Source organism: Glycine max, chromosome 13, assembly GCF_000004515.6.
Source record: "Glycine max cultivar Williams 82 chromosome 13, Glycine_max_v4.0, whole genome shotgun sequence".
Classification (NCBI taxonomy): Eukaryota; Viridiplantae; Streptophyta; class Magnoliopsida; order Fabales; family Fabaceae; genus Glycine; species Glycine max.
The window spans coordinates 7,758,610-7,773,241 of record NC_038249.2 but is presented as its reverse complement, the minus strand read 5'-3'; the positions used below and the strand labels follow the sequence as shown (position 1 = coordinate 7,773,241).

Below are 14,632 nucleotides of genomic sequence, written 5' to 3'. Positions count from 1 at the left end.
CACGCAGAGACAAATTGTGGTCATTCTGTGCCTTGCGTCAGCCTAGAGGAACGAATTCGACAATATCAGGATGATGTGTCGGTACTGATAATGTTCAAATTTTTGCAGGTTCCGCCGGCAGGGAGATTCATCGACTGAATGGTGTTTCGCTCGAACAAAATTAGTGTCTTATCTTTACTTCCCTTTTATCTCCAATAAAAGACAAGTAAAGAGGGGCAACTGTCATATCCTAATTTCGTCCGGGGACCATCCGTTGTTGGGATACGACCCTCGTTTGACCACTTCGAGGTACTTGGCACCCATCGTTAGGCAATTCGTGAAGTTCCGTGACATGCCGGAAGCCAAAAGAAAGCATTGTAGCACAATCCGTGAAGTGTTAGACAAGTGGCCTCAGATATCTTAAGAAGGGGGGGGGTTGAATTAAGATATTCCAAACTACTTCCCCTAATTAAAAATCTATTTCACTTTTTATTTAAGTTATGAATTCCCTTAATGACAATCTTCTTAAATATTAATTCAAATAAAACAATTTGAATATGAATATAAAGCAATAATAAATAAAGGAGATTAAGGGAAGAGAAAATGCAAACTCAGTTTTATACTGGTTCGGCCACACCCTTGTGCCTACGTCCAGTCCCCAAGCAACCTGCTTGAGAGTTCCACTATCTTGTAAATTCCTTTTACAAGTTCTAAACACACAAGGACAATCCTTCCTTTGTGTTTAGAATTCCTTTACAACAAGAGACCCACAGTCTCTTAATTCCTTAGAGAATGAGTAGAAGAAGAAGAATGAATCTCTCTAGAAAGAGATAGATTTTTACAGATTGAGCGCTCAAATAATTCCTTAATGAATTGCAATTGAATTGGCCAAGGAATTCTTAAGAGGATAAAATGAATTTGTTCTCTAAGAGGATAAACACTTTTTGTTCTGAAAAAACTCTGTCAAAATCGTGTCTCAAGTCACACATATATAGCCCTTATGAAAGCCATTCAATAACCACATGAAAGGATGTGACTGATGAGAATGTTTTCTAAAAAACTCCTCTGGTAATCGATTACAATAAGTGTGTAATCGATTACACTCTTTAAAATTTGAATTAAAACGCTCAGAAACTGCTGGTAATCGATTACCATATATGTGTAATCGATTACACAGTGCAAATTTTGAATTCAAATTTTAATAGTTGTTGTAAATTAGTTTTGGCCACTGGTAATCGATTACATCCTCTGGTAATCGATTACCAGAGAGTAAATTTGTTGAAAAACACTTTTTAGCTTAAAATTCTTGGCCAATACCTTTTGCTAATCCAATTGGAATTCCCTTCCATTTTAATATCCTTTCTAAGACTCTATAGACTGTCTTGATCATCCATCTTGATTAACTCTAATTGCTTTGTCTTGAGTAAATCTTTGAGAAGCATATGATTCATGTAATTCTTTGGCATCATCATCATGTAATCCTTTGGCATCATCAAAACTTTCAGCTTGATCCTTTGTCTACAATCTCCCCCTTTTTGATGATGACAATACCTGAAATCAAGACAAGCTATATACAAGATAATAGCACGTTCACACAACCCTTACTCTCCCTATCTTTTGGCATGTATGCCTAACTTTTCTTAACGATAAATTTCTAAATTTCTAATTGATTTCTAATTGATTTCTAACCCATGTTCTCGTTCTAACCCATGTTCTCTCCCAAGTTCTCTCCCCCTTTGGCAACATCAAAAAGAACTAGAGCAAGGCAATCAATAGCCAAACATTAACACAATAAATATCCAAACAAAGCCAACCATTAAACCAAAATAAAAACATACATTTGCAGAATCAACAAAAGCAATGTCTAGAAATATAATTATAGTGCAAGACTACGATAACTAGAGCAATAAAAAGCCAAATACACGGCGTTAAAACAGAGTACTAATAATACTTAACCACTAATAATACTTAGTCTTAATAATAATAACATATAATCTAAGAGGATGATGGAGGCGGTGGTGGTGGATCAAAGCAAGTACGGATGAAGGAGACATCTTCTTCAACTTTGGTGATCCTTGATTCCATGGCATCAAACCGCATGTCGACTTGCAATTCCATATTACCAAACTTGTCACCAACAAAAGTTTGAAGACCATCGAACTTTTCCAAAAGCTTTCGAAGAAGAGAGGAATTATCTTCAACTGGTTGGTTGCCTTCATCAACAGTGGGTGGAGCACCCTTTTTGACCCAAGAGCCATCATGCTCTTTGCGGTAACCAAAAGACGCAATCACAGCAACAACAATTAAAAAGGATCTCTTGATTGGAACGTAAGGTTCAGAATCAAGAGGAATTTGAAAATGGCGGAAAAAGAGAGTGACAAGCTGTGGATATGGTAGTGGAGCATTTAATCGCAATGTCTTATGCATGCGATATCTGACTAAGTGTGCCCAGTCAAGTTGACACCCTGTATGAAAGGCCCACATGATAATTAGATCTTCCTCAGAAACCTGGGCAAGGTTGGAAGACCGTGGAAGCAAAATACGCACAATTAAATAGTGAAGGATGCGGCTTTCAAAAGCCAATGACCCGGCAAGAAGACGTCCGGTCATATCCGCATTGTTGGTGCAAACCAACTGGCGGGCATCATGGGCAGAGAAATCAAATTTCCAGTCGTCATTCAGTGTACCTTCAAATGGTACACCGTCACTGGGTAATTTGGTTAAGTCATGGAAAAGGGACTGGTCAATGACCATTTTTATCCCAAAAATTTCAGAAGTCAAAGTGTTGTCCTGAATTTCAAGATTACAATAAAAGGCTTTAACCAATTTAGGATAAATAGGCAATTGTAATGACATAAAAGGTAGAAGACCTAAGTTCTGAAAGGCTTGAATGCAATCAAAGGTTTCAGCAGAAAAGAATTCCATATCAATAAATTTAGGGTCGATAATGGAACGAGATGAGAAAAGATTGGAGTATCGTTTCTGCTGTTCGTCGGAAGAAAACACTGGGGAAGAGGACAATGATGGTGGAATTGGTGCTGTGGATGCGCTAGTGGCTCCGGAACAATGAGCTCTTGAAGCCGAAGCGGAGGCGGAAGAACCCTTTCGTTTCTTTGACGATTCTGCCATTTGAAGGAGTTTTTGCAGATTTTAATCGGTGAAATCAAAAGAGAAATGAAAAATAAGAAGATCGCAATTTACGGGAGTTGATTTGATGGAGAAATGAGTGAGATACGAAGATTTGGAGGTTTGGGAATGGAGGAACGTCGTGAGAGAAAAAGGGGCTGCGCAGGGATTTCTGGAAAATGTGATATTTATAGAGCAGGACGCGTGGTAATCGATTACAAGTAATGGTAATCGATTACAGGAGGAGGCAGCCTACTGGTAATCGACTACATGAATACTGTAATCGATTACAGGCTATCTGTTCTAGTGTAATCGATTACAGTATTCATGTAATCGATCACCAGAACAAAGAATAGCCTTTTTCTAAAAGAAAAACTTATTCCTAAGTCTAAAAACTTATACTATCTTAATAGTTAATTATACTAACAAAAAGTAAATTAAATTAAACAACACAAGCGTTATACTCAATCAAAACACAATCAATCATTCATAAAAACAAGAATTCAAACAAGATCAAACAAACAAAATAATCTATACACAATAAATAAGAGTAAATCAACCAATCAATCAATCAATCATCCAATCAATTCCTATTTTTCTAAATCTCTTACGTCTAAGAGACCTAACTCTCTTCTAATAGAGAAGAACACTTCCTTGGGGAGAGGTTTTGTGAAAATATCAGCAAGTTGATTCTTAGAATCAACAAATTCAAATACACAATCTCCCTTTAGGACATGATCTCTAAGAAAGTGGTGTCTAATCTCTATATGTTTAGTTCTAGAGTGTTGAACTGGGTTTTTGGATAGATTTATGGCACTAGTATTATCACACTTAATAGGTATACGATCAATAATGATTCCATAGTCAGATAATTGTTGCTTCATCCATAAAATCTGTGCACAACAACTACCGGCAGAGATATACTCCGCTTCAGCGGTAGATAAAGCAACACTGTTTTGTTTCTTACTATGCCATGAGACAAGAGCCGATCCAATGAATTGACAAGTTCCACTTGTACTTTTTCTATCAGTTTTAGATCCGGCAAAATCAGAATCAGAATATCCTATTAAGTTACATGTTGAATTCTTAGGATACCATAATCCTAAATTTATTGTCCCTAATAGATATCTCATGATTCTCTTTACTGCACTTAAATGTGATTGTTTGGGGTTGGATTGAAACCTAGCACACATACATACACTAAACATAATATCAGGTCTACTAGCAGATAAATAAAGAAGAGATCCGATCATACCTCGATATTGTTTTATGTCTATAGACTGACCAGATTCATCTTTATCTAAGTAACAATTAGTGCTCATCGGTGTAGACATGTGTTTTGCACTATCCATCCCAAATCTTTTGATCAATTCCTTGCAGTACTTGGATTGATTGATGAATATACCCTCTTGAGTTTGCTTGATTTGTAATCCCAGAAAGTACTTTAGTTCTCCCATCATTGACATTTCAAATTCACTTTCCATATCAAGGGAAAACTCCTTGCACAATGAATCATTAGTGGATCCAAAAATTATATCATCAACATATATTTGAACCAACATGCTTTCTCTTTATGAACAATGTGGTATCCACTTTACCTCTAAAGAAATCTTTTTCTAGAAGAAAATTGCTTAAGCGTTCATACCACGCCCTAGGGGCTTGTTTCAAACCATAAAGAGCCTTTTGTAATTTATAAACATGGTTTGGTTTATCAGGAATTTCAAAACCAGGGGGTTGTTCAACATATACCTCTTCTTGAATTAAGCCATTTAGAAAGGCACTCTTAACATCCATTTGATAAAGTTTAAAATCCATTATGGATGCATATGCCAATAGCATTCTAATGGCTTCTAATCTTGCAACAGGAGCATATGTTTCTTCATAGTCTATTCCTTCTTCTTGATTATACCCTTTTGCTACTAACCTAGCTTTATTTCTAATAATTATACCATGTTCATCTAATTTATTTCTAAAAACCCATTTTGTTCCTATGATAGGATAATTTTCAGGTTTTTCTACTAATTTCCACACATTATTTCTTTCAAATTGGATTAGTTCTTCTTGCATGGCAATGATCCAGTTATCATCTACTATGGCTTCTTTTATATTTTTAGGTTCAATCATAGATACAAAAGCCATATTATTGCATAAATCTTTAAGAGAATGTCTAGTTGTTACCCCTTTTGAGATATCACCAATAATGTTGTCGAGGGAATGATCTCTTGAAGCTTTCCATTCTCTTGGGAGTTCATCATTGGATTTGACTTCTTCTGGAGGATCTTCATTGTTTCCTTTGTCATTTCCTTTGGAATCTTGTTCATAAATGTTCATATGTTCTAAAGAATCTATTTTACCCACTCCAAGGATTCTACATTTATTGTTGTCACCATATGTTACATGCCCGCTTTTCTTTGGAGAGATATGTGTAAAATTTGATGCATCTCCAGTCATATGTTTTGAGCATCCGCTATCTATGTACCACTTCTTTCTCAAAGATACCTGCATAATTAAGTTTTTGACTTAGGTACCCAAATTTTATTGGGTCCTTGCATGTTAGTATAAACTGAGGATCCTTTTGGGACCCATATCATTTTAATGTTATTGTAATTTTTCTTGAAGTAGCAAGTTGATATGCCATGTCCTCTTCTTCCACAGTAAAAACAAGTGATAGAATTAGAATTATATTTTTGTGTGGAAGTGGAAAAGTTTTTATGAAACTTTTGTTGTTTATCAGATTTATACCCTAGTCCATTTTTATTAGACACATATCTTTGTTTACTTAGTATAACATCTAAATTATTTTTACTATATGAAAATTTTGAAAGTGAATTCTTCAACTCTTTAATTTCTTTTACATATTTATCACAACAACTACAAGAATCTGATATTTTCTTGTCAGAAATAGTGGAGATATTAACTTTTTCATTTGTTTTAGAAATTGAGACTTCATTTCTAAGAAGATCTAATTCTTTGTTTAATTTAGAAATCTCATTTTCTAAATTTGAAATTGTTTTCTTTGAAGATGAAACTAATTTTGCAAGTTTAATTGACTCTTTATGCAGATCAGCAAATGCATCTTGCAATTCATCAAAAGAAATAGATAAGTTATTCGAAGATGTTACCTCTTCATCACTTTCGTAACTTTTAGCCATAAGGCAGAGATTTATCCCTTCATTTTCAGAATCTTCAGAGGATTCCATATCATTTTCATCCCATGTAATGTATGCTTTCTTCAGTTTCTTTTCACTATGATTTTTCTTTTCAGACTTTTCCATCTTTTTCTTGAAGATGGGACAATCAACCCTCAGATGTCCAGGTTGATTGCATTCAAAGCATTTTAGAGTAGAGGATGAATTTTCTGTCCTTCTTTTTGATTTAAAATTTGGTCGCCTTTGATTTCCTCTTACTTTAAGAAACTTGTTGAATCTTCTTACAAAAAGACTTAGATCATCATCATCATCTGGATCATTATCCTGATCACTTTCTTCTTGAATTGAGGATGATGCTTTAAGAGCAATTCCTTTCTTTTTCTTGTCATTTTCTTCATTTTGGTGCAATCTCAATAGTTCCATCTCGTGTTCCTGCAACTTTCCAAATAAAGTGGCAAAAGACATGTTAGACAAATCTCTTGATTCAGAAATGGCCGTTACTTTGGGTTGCCATTCTCTACTTAAACATCTTAACACCTTGTTTATAAGATCCTCATTTTGAAATTCTTTGCCTAAGGCTGCTAGATGATTTACTATATGTGTAAATCTCTTTTGCATACTTTGAATATTTTCATTTGCATTCATTCTAAATAATTCATACTCATGAGTTAGTGCATTTATCCTAGATCTTTTAACATTTGTAGTTCCTTCATGTGTTAATCGAAGAGTGTCCCACATTTCCTTAGCACTCTTACAATTTGAAACCCTGAAATATTCATCCATTCCTAGGGCAGATGTTATTATGTTTTTGGCTTTTAAGTTATATTGTACTCGTTTTCTATCCTCTTCAGACCATCTATCTCTAGGTTTTTCTATGGTTATGCTTTCACTTGATGAACTACCATCTATTGAAACTCTTTCTACTGTGGTGGGTATATAAGGCCCTATTTCTATGGCTTCCCAGATATTTAGATCTATTGCCTCGATAAAAATTTGCATTCAGGTTTTCCAGTAGTGGTAACCCTCTCCATTAAAGATTGGAGGTCTATTGATAGAATTCCCTTCTGGAAATAAGGAATTTGCTGAGGCCATCTTTTTCTTGAAGCTTCTAAACTTTATACAAGAATGAAGCTCTGATACCACTTGTTAGACAAGTGGCCTCAGATATCTTAAGAAGGGGGGGGGGGGTTGAATTAAGATATTCCAAACTACTTCCCCTAATTAAAAATCTATTTCACTTTTTATTTAAGTTATGAATTCCCTTAATGACAATCTTCTTAAATATTAATTCAAATAAAACAATTTGAATATGAATATAAAGCAATAATAAATAAAGGAGATTAAGGGAAGAGAAAATGCAAACTCAGTTTTATACTGGTTCGGCCACACCCTTGTGCCTACGTCCAGTCCCCAAGCAACCTGCTTGAGAGTTCCACTATCTTGTAAATTCCTTTTACAAGTTCTAAACACACAAGGACAATCCTTCCTTTGTGTTTAGAATTCCTTTACAACAAGAGACCCACAGTCTCTTAATTCCTTAGAGAATGAGTAGAAGAAGAAGAATGAATCTCTCTAGAAAGAGATAGATTTTTACAGATTGAGCGCTCAAATAATTCCTTAATGAATTGCAATTGAATTGGCAAAGGAATTCTTAAGAGGATATAATGAATTTGTTCTCTGAGAGGATAAACACTTTTTGTTCTGAAAAAACTCTGTCAAAATCGTGTCTCAAGTCACACATATATAGGCCTTATGAAAGCCATTCAATAACCACATGAAAGGATGTGACTGATGAGAATGTTTTCTAAAAAACTCCTCTGGTAATCGATTACAATAAGTGTGTAATCGATTACACTCTTTAAAATTTGAATTAAAACATTCAGAAACTGCTGGTAATCGATTACCATATATGTGTAATCGATTACACAGTGCAAATTTTGAATTCAAATTTTAATAGCTGTTGTAAATCAGTTTTGGCCACTGGTAATCGATTACATCCTCTGGTAATTGATTACCAGAGAGTAAATTTGTTGAAAAACACTTTTTAGCTTAAAATTCTTGGCCAATACCTTTTGCTAATCCAATTGGAATTCCCTTCCATTTTAATATCCTTTCTAAGACTCTATAGACTGTCTTGATCATCCATCTTGATTAACTCTAATTGTTTTGTCTTGAGTAAATCTTTGAGAAGCATATGATTCATGTAATCCTTTGGCATCATCATCATGTAATCCTTTGGCATCATCAAAACTTTCAGCTTGATCCTTTGTCTACATGAAGTTCCGTGACATGCCGGAAATTAAAAGGAAGTGTTAGTGCGCAATCCGTGAAGTTCTGTAACATTACGAAGGCAAAAAAGGGATGATTACGTAATCCATAAGGTTTCGTAACATTACGAAAAGAAAACAAGTATCGTTACGAAATTTGTAAGTTTCCGTAACGTTACGGAAAAAGAATCACCAAAAAAAGGCAGGGGTGTATTTAGTAAAAATAGGGGTGCAAATTGCAACCAGGCCCACTTGGGCCTTCCAAGAGGTTCCTCTAGAAGGCAGTTGCTTTTGGAGGAAGCAACCTAGCTCACCTGGGCGAGCTGGGTGGCAAGCATCTCTGATGTGCCATCATTTTCTTCTATTTCTTCAACCCTTTTTGCACCATTTTAATTACTGATTACTCCCCTTTCTCTTAACAATTTAGTAAAAGCCTTGAAAGAGTATTTTTTTTAATTAGTAAAGGTTTAGGAATAATTAATTCAACCCCCCCTTCTTAATTATTCTGAGGCCACTCGATCCATCAAGTGGTATCAGAGCAGGTTTCTTGTAGGATGGCCTCCTCAAATCCTTTGTTTCCTGAAGGAAATTCTATTCACAGACCACCCATTTTCAATGGTGAGGGTTACCATTATTGGAAAACCCGCATGCAAATATTCATTGAAGCCATAGATCTAAATATATGGGAAGCAATAGAATTAGGACCACATATACCCACTATAGTAGATGTGAGCACAAGTACTTCAACCCAAAAACCTAGAGATCAGTGGATAGAAGAAGATAGGAGAAAAATCCAGTACGATCTCAAAGCCAAAAATATCATCACTTCAGCCCTAGGGATAGATGAGTACTTTAGAGTGTCAAATTGTACTAATGCCAAGGATATGTGGGATACTCTCCAGTTAACCCATGAAGGAACCACAGATGTAAAAAGGTCTAGAATAAATACCCTTACCCATGAATATGAGTTATTTAGGATGAATCCAAATGAAAACATTCAAAGTTTACAAAAACCTTTGTTGGTGAGAGGTTTGATACTTTGGAACTGCAAGTGGATATGCGCTTCAATGAAATGGAGTCAAGAATGACTAAGGTTGAAGAAGATGTATCTTACATCCGGTCAAGCTTTGATCTTCCACCACCGCCACCACCATCATCTTAGACTTATATTTTAATATTAGTACTTTGATTTTCAGCCTTGTTATTTGGCTATATTATTATACTATTTGAACAATTTACTCTTTCCCTATTTGCATGGTATATTTGAACAATTATTAAGTATGTTATTTGACTATGTGGAGTTTATAATTTATCTATGCATGGTTGTTTGCTTCATGATTTCATGGTTCTTGTTTCTTGCTTCATGATTTGGTTGATATTTTTTATGAACATTGTATGGAGTTTTAAATTAAATTTATTTAATACGCACTTTGGCTTTTTGTTGATGCCAAAGGGGGAGAGAAATGGGATTAAATCAAGAATTCACATGAGTAATCAACTTATTTTTAAGAAAAGCATAAATTCAAAAACAAAGGGGGAGCATTTATAAGAGTGATCGACTAGGAAAAAGTGTGTGTGTGTTTCTTGATTTCAGAAGTTGTCATCATCAAAAATGGGGAGATTGTGGAAGCAAAGCTTCATGATGAATCAACAATGATTCAAAGGTGTTTTGATGATAACAATGATGACAACAAAAGATGACGACAAAGGTGATGAACAAAAAGCTCAAAAGATCAAAGAACAACTCAAGTGAATCAAAGAACATCTCAAGTGAATCAAGAACAAGTCAAGAGTTCAAGAATCAAGAAGAACTCAAGACTCAAGAAGAAAGCCTACAAACAAAGATCAAGATTCAAGAATCAAGAATCAAGACTCAAGATCTCAAGAATCAAGATCAAGATTCAAGATTCAAGATTCAAGAATGAAGAAAAGACTCAATCAAGATAAGTATTAAAAAGTTTTTTCAAAACTTTGAATAGCACATGAGTTTTTGACAAAACCTTTACCAAAGAGTTTTTAATCTCTGGTAATTGATTACCATATTGTTGTAATCGATTACCAGTAGCAAAATGAGTTTGAAAATGTTTTCAAACTGAATTTACAGCGTTCCAAATATTTTCAAAAGGCTGTAATCGATTACAATGTTTTGGTAATCGATTACTAGTGCCCTTGAACGTTGAAATTCAAATTTAAATGTGAAGAGTCACATTGTTTCATTCAAAAGCTTTGTGTAATCGATTACACATATTTGGTAATCGATTACCAGTGTTTGTTTCTGAAAAATCTAAAGATGTAACTCTCCAAAAAGGTTTTGACTCTTTCAAATGGGTTTTAAGTTTTTCTAAAAGTTATAACTCTTCTGAATGGCTTTCTTGACCAGACATGAAGAGTCTATAAAAGCAAGGCTTTGTTTTGCATTTTAAATCAATTATTCCAATCTTGAACACTTTTCCAATTCATTCATACATTCCTTTACAAGCCTTGAATCTCTTTGAACTTCTTCTTCTTCTTTGTACCAAAAGCTTTCTGAAGTTTTTTGGTTTTCCAAACCTTGAAAACTTGTGCTATTCTTCCTTTTCATTCTCTTCTCGCTTTGCCAAAAAGAATTCGCCAAGGACTAACCGCCTGAATTCTTTTTGTGTCTCTCTTCTCCCTTTTCCAAAAGAAGGAAGGACTAACCGCCTGAATTCTTTTGTGTTTCCCTTCTCCCTTGTCAAAAAATTCAAAACGACACAGTCTAAGAATTCTTTTGATTCTTCCCATTCCCTAATACAAAAGCGTTCAAAGGTTTAACCGCCTGAGAATTCTTTTGTATCCCCATTCACAAAGTATCAAAGGTGTAACAGCCTGAGATCTTTGTCTCAACACATTGGAGGGTACATCCTTTGTGGTACAAGTAGAGGGTACATCTACTTGGGTTTGACTGAGAACAAGAGAGGGTACATCTCTTGTGGATCAGTTCTAGTGGAGGGTACATCCACTAGGTTCAAAGAGAACAAGGGAGGGTACATCCCTTGTGGATCTTTGCTTGTAAAAGGATTTTTACAAGGTTGAAAGAAATCTCAAGGACCGCAGGTCGCTTGGGGACTGGAGGTAGGCACGGGTTTGTGCTGAACCAGTATGAAAATCCTTGTGTGTTTGTTTCCTTCTTCCCTACTCTTTTACTTTCCGTTGTGCATTTAATTTCCGCTTTTACTTTCTGTTAAGTTTCTCTTCTACTCCTCTTTCTCTTAACAATTTAGTAAAAGCCTTAAAAGAGTATTTTTTTTAATTATTAAAGGTTTAGGAATAATTAATTCAACCCCCCCTTCTTAATTATTCTGAGGCCACTCGATCCAACAGTTCAGTGTTTTTGTTTTGGACCAAAATATTGTAATAGGGCCCAATGACTTTGAGTGACTCTTTTTAAATACCAGCCTTGGGATTTGTGGAAGGCTATTCTGTTATACTATTATTCAGAGCATAGGGTTTATGGATTTTACATTTTTTGGTTCTAATGCTACTGTTCACGTAATGCAATTTTCCATTTTCTACTTCTAATTATAATTTCGTTCTTGTTTCTTCTTCTACCTTCATTTACGTTTCAGCTTCATTTACGTTTTTGCTTTGTTTATGTTTCTGCTTTTAGTTTGATTTACGTTTTCTGTTTGAATCTATGGAAGGCTAAATATTCTAGTGTTGTTTCCTTTTTGAGGACGAAGCTCAACTCTCTTTGAGGTTTCGTTTATAATGTGGCTTCCTGGCAGTTTTCCCTTCACCAGTTAACCCAAATTCGTTAACATTAATCTGTGCACGCTTCGTGTTTGATTAATTGCCTCTGAGCCTAACTTGCGTTCATGCTTAATGGACGAAGGGCTAACTGGTGTATGTGTTGCCTAATCACGTATTGACAACCCTAAGTTGATTTTCACTTAGTAAATTGAAATAGGGTTGGATTAAGTGGTTAACTGTTAGGGATGAATTCTCCATAACCCAGGACAAGAGAATGGCTTCTGAATCAGAGGAAACAACCCGTTTTTAATATTATTAGTTTCGTATTCCACTTTACTTGTTCTGTTCTTTAAATCACAAAACAAACAAACCCCCCAATCGTTATTGTTACTGCAAGTATATTATGAACATTTGGTTTATCATTGCTCGTTAGGAAACGACCTAGGATCACTTCCTAGTTACTGCATTTTCATGTTTATTTGATTCGGGTACGACCTCGATCAAATTTGGCGCCATTGCCGGGGTGCAATGTCCAAAGGTTCATAATAGCTAGTGTCATGTTAGTGTTTAATTATTTCGTGTTTTATGTTTAATTGTTAATGTTATGTTAGTATGTGTGTTAGTGTTGTTTAGTGTCCTAGTATTTTGTTTAGTGTGTGTTCTATTTTAGTTTTTCTGTTAAGCGCTTCCCCTGTTTCAGTTTTGGGTGTTTTGCTGTGAATAGTGTTTTGCGACGGACTTAGTGACCACTTTTGCTTGCGGCAAAACAGAGTAGTAGTAGAAATCATGTAGCGACGGATTTTAGCGACCACCCGTGCTGAATTATTTGGGATTTCTTGTTTTAGTAGCTAGGGTTGTTATTTTTGGCTGAATTTTTTTGTGGTAACTTCTTTTAATCTATATTTTGTGGGAAAAATAGCTAGAGCCTTTAGTTTGGTCAGATTTGGAAGTTCCAAAAAAGTAGCAAATTTTGTTTTTGTCAAAACTTCAAACGGCCATAACTTTTGCTCCGGTTATCAGAATCGCAATTATTATATATGTATTTGGGGTAGAAAAAAATTTCCTACGCCATGGTAGCCTGCCATAGGGCGGCTGAGGTCTCCATCGTCCAAAAAAAGTGATTCTGTCAAAAGTTTTTTATTTTTCAAGTTTTATTCACTTATTTTTCTCAACCTACCATTTTTAGCTTCCATAGTTAGACTTTGAATTTTTGTTTTAAATATTATGTGCTATCTTCTCATCATTTTATAAGGTTGCTCACAAAATTTCAAGTCATTTGGATATCATTTGAGGGTAGCTGTAGTTCAAACCTACACCTTTGTTTACATGACAAGGCAACTAGTTGTGCATGCTGAATGTAGTGTATGACTACAGGCAATCCATCTGACTTACAACCCTTTGATCCTGAGATAGATAGGACATTTCATAGATTAGTTAGGCATCATTTTATACCTTTTGATCATCCTGAGCATTCCATTACTGGTGAATCTGTGCATTCAGTTATTGGTGATTTTGAACATCCTGATTTTGAGCATTACAATTTTGAGCATTCTGATTTTGAACATTCTAAGAACATGGCACAACCTCCACCCCGTGAGAGGACTCTAAGGGAAATTGCTACACCTGATTTCACCTACGAAAGCTTGTGCATCCAATACCCTGATGAGGATGTCCCATATGTTCTTAAAACTGGACTGATCCATTTGCTTCCAAAGTTTCATGGCCTTGCAGGTGAAGACCCGCACAAACATCTGACAGAATTTCATATTGTCTGCTCCACCATGAAACCCCTAGATGTCCAAGAAGATCACATATTTCTGAAGGCTTTTCCTCATTCGTTAGAGGGAGTGGCAAAGGACTGGTTGTATTACCTTGCTCCAAGGTCCATCACGAGCTGGGATGACCTTAAGAGAGTATTCTTAGAAAAAATTTCCCTGCTTCCAAGACCACGACCATCAGGAAGGATATCTCAGGTATTAGACAACTCAATGGAGAGAGCCTATATGAATACTAGGAGAGATTTAAAAAACTATGTGCCAGTTGCCCTCACCATCAGATTTCGGAGTAGCTTCTTCTCCAATATTTTTATGAAGGCCTTTGTAATATGGAGAGAAGTATGATAGATGCTGCCAGTGGTGGAGCCCTTGGAGACATGACTCCTGCTGAAGCCAGAAACTTGATTGAGAAGATGGCTTCCAACTCCCAGCAGTTTAGCGCCAGAAATGATGCCATAGTCATTAGAGGAGTGCATGAGGTAGCTACAAACTCATCTGCATCATCTAGGACTTTAGATAAATTGCCCAGGGTGATATATTATGCTTCTAGGACTTTAGATGCTGCCCAAGCGAATTATACTACTACTGAGAAAGAGCTTCTAGCCATAGTTTTTGCTCTTGAAAA

General features: G+C 35.6%; 1 non-coding gene across 1 annotated transcript; it reads right to left on the bottom strand.

Moving 5' to 3' along the window:
* Window positions 1-14,183: 14,183 nt before the first annotated feature.
* LOC112998911 (small nucleolar RNA R71) lies at window positions 14,184-14,290 on the bottom strand. The gene has a single exon (XR_003264090.1). It is a non-coding gene; the product is annotated as a small nucleolar RNA R71 (small nucleolar RNA).
* Window positions 14,291-14,632: the final 342 nt, after the last annotated feature.